Here is a 3,149-nt window from a genome sequence, read left to right on the forward strand (position 1 = left end):
GATCAGAAATTCATTTTTTTTTTTCGTTTTTTAATAAATAATGTTTGATTTGCAAAATATAAATTTATTATTTCTTTCCTTCTCTCTTGAATCGTAAGAACAATAAAGAATTGGCTGAGTATAGAATATAGTATAGAGTCGTTAAGGTAAGTTACATTATAATATTTTGTATATTATGTATATTTTCTGTGAGACTATTTATTTTGTTTTATTTTGATTTAGCGATCTATTTATTTTTCTTTCATATTTCTATTTTGTGTAAAGTTTGGTTTCCTTTAGGTAACCAGTGGCGCCCAATATTTTATTTTTTTTATTTTACATCCTTATTTCGATTTTTCTATCTTTTTAAATTTTTCTAAGCTAATAAGAGTATACTATTAACACCCCTTAAGAATCCACCCCTTAAATCTCTGAGACTGAGCGACCGTGGCCTTGAATTTTGTTGTGTAACATCCCCTTATATGACATATCAACATCTTGTCAAATTTCAATTCCCTTTTCATGTTATGCAAATAACACCCTCTTTTTGGGGCACGTTACAAGGTTTGTTCTAGCAAACAGTCAAACTAGTCAGAAACCGTCAGCAAACAGTTGGTCAGTGAGAGAACATAATACAGTCACCAGTGCTATCCCCTCTACTCGCGCTGGTCCACTATTCGCTGATGGTTTCAAACCGTTTGAAACTGATGCTAGAACAAACCTATTAAATACAAAAACCGAATATATTAGGTTTGTTCTAGCATCAGTTTCAAACGGTTTGAAACCATCAGCGAATAGTGGACCAGCGCGAGTAGAGGGGATAGCACTGGTGACTGTATTATGTTTTCTCACTGACCAACTGTTTGCTGACGGTTTCTGACTAGTTTGATTGTTTGCTAGAACAAACCTATTGATACGTAGTTTAGAAAATGTATGTTTTTATTTGGCTAATTTAAAAATAAGACCATTACTTAAACGATAAATTGCTAATTTCAAAATTTTACGTATTTAATATCTTGACTGATCTTTTAACAGTCTTAGGAATATTATCTGCAACTTATATTGTAAGTATCAATATACGCATAAGAATTATTAGATTTACGTCTTTAGTGTCCTGCTCTACGGAGGAGAAAGCTGGAGTCTTACAGAAGATGTCATAAAACGATTAGAGGCGTTTGAAATGTGGTGCGACCGACGTATGTTGAGGGTCTCATATATAGGGTGAGACAGATAACTGGCCTATTAGAAGTATCTGGAGAACTAAAGGCAACAGAATCATGAAAATTAGAATAAAGGGGTTTTGAAGGATGATCTATTAAATGAAAATATTTTCATCTCTTTGCAACTTCCGGTTATACTGGAAGTTGCTTATAACTTCGTTTTGTTTTAATGGGGCACCCTATATATTTTTACATTTTTGAATTCTCCTCAATACCTTCTTTCTTAAAATATGAGGTTTTGTAATATTATACAGGGTATTTTAAGAGATATTTACGTTTTTTTGTTAATTTCATAGCAACATTCACACCCTGTAGAATTGTAATAGTTTGACATTAAAAACTCTGCTTACGTTCAAGTGATTTTTAATATAGTCTACTATTGTTAAGAATCATTAGTATAGCTAATTTTAAAATTTTAGTATACAGGGTTTAGTTGGTCGAAACTCGGAATGAATCTTTTCTCAGTTTTCTTAAATGGAACACCCTGTATTTTAGTATTGTAATGAAATGATATTTCATGGTACTTTTTTATTTTATAAGTATTCCCTATACCTGACTGCTTTAATTTGTGAGTTATTGGTGAAATTCAAGCTAAACATTAATTGCAACAAAAATACGTAAAATTTCATTAGGTTGGCCGTGAAAATATTCAATCACAAATAATTTTTCAGAAATAAATACATATTAATCCAGGATTATCCTTAAAATTACCAATAATAGTTTAGCTATCAAAATACCTACGTAGTTAAGATTGTTGGTGCGATTAACAATTAAGCACAAATTAAAGGAGTTAGGTATAGGGAATGCTTAAGAAATAAAAAAGTACCATAAAATATCATTTCATTACAATACTAAAATACAAAGTGTTTTAGTTTCATTACAATGTTAAAATAATACTCATTGCAATTGTTATTATATTTCTGTAGTTAAAGTTGTATTAGTACCCAGCTGTAGTTTTAAGGTACTTGTTGATGTAGCGGAAATTGTAGTAATAGATGTAGTTAAGTACTTATTAGGCTTCATTATGGTAGCAGCTGTGGTAGTTTTGCCTGCTACATGTAGTTCACCACTTGGTTTAAGGCGCTCTACTAAAAAGGGGAACAAAACTGTATTATGGAGAAAAACTACAAAAAGAGATCTTGTGTTAGCTACAGCATATAATATTGTGTTAGCAATATAATAATTATTAAAACAAATTAATTAAATAAATTAAAAACAAAATATCCCACTTTCACATACCTATTATTTAGATGAAACGTGGCTTAGAGCAGTGGTTCCCAACCTTTTCCCCATGATCGCCCCCTTAGACAGATTTCACCAGTTGTGAATACTATAATCGCCCCCCTCTCCCCCCAATTAAATTGAAACAAATAAATAAGCAGTACAATATTTATTTATTTTTACATTTCGTAAGCAAGCTCCACACTCTCGTGAAGTTACTTCGGGAAAGTTGACCAAAGTCCGAAGTACCTGTCACTACACACTCGTTCGACTTCGCGAGGAATATATTCACGCTGGGCGATACCGACTTCGATTCCTTTGATTCGGTCGCAAAAACCATCAGAGAATGGAAGTAGGCCCAGTCGCATGAGGTGCCTGTCTACACTCTCGTACTTGCTGAACTTCGATCGACTTCGCGAGCAGTATAGTGGACGTTTAAAATGATAAATGGTTAGTAATAATTGTTAATTTCTCCCTTGGACCTGGTGTCCCTCACATAATTTCTTTATGTCTGGCTCAATGTTGGTTAATAGCAACCTCAAATCCCCTCTTTCTATTATGTCGAGCCTTTTTTATTTGTTTTTCTACATGCAGAACTAAAACCTTTCTCCACTAGATATGTTGTGAGAAATACTAATAATAGTAATTTGATTGCATTCCACAAGATTGGATACACTTTTTTTATCCGCGGCCAAAATCTTTCATACTCACTCCCGAAACAGACTTTCA

Source organism: Diabrotica virgifera, chromosome 6 (genome assembly GCF_917563875.1).
Source record: "Diabrotica virgifera virgifera chromosome 6, PGI_DIABVI_V3a".
NCBI classification, from domain to species: domain Eukaryota; kingdom Metazoa; phylum Arthropoda; class Insecta; order Coleoptera; family Chrysomelidae; genus Diabrotica; species Diabrotica virgifera.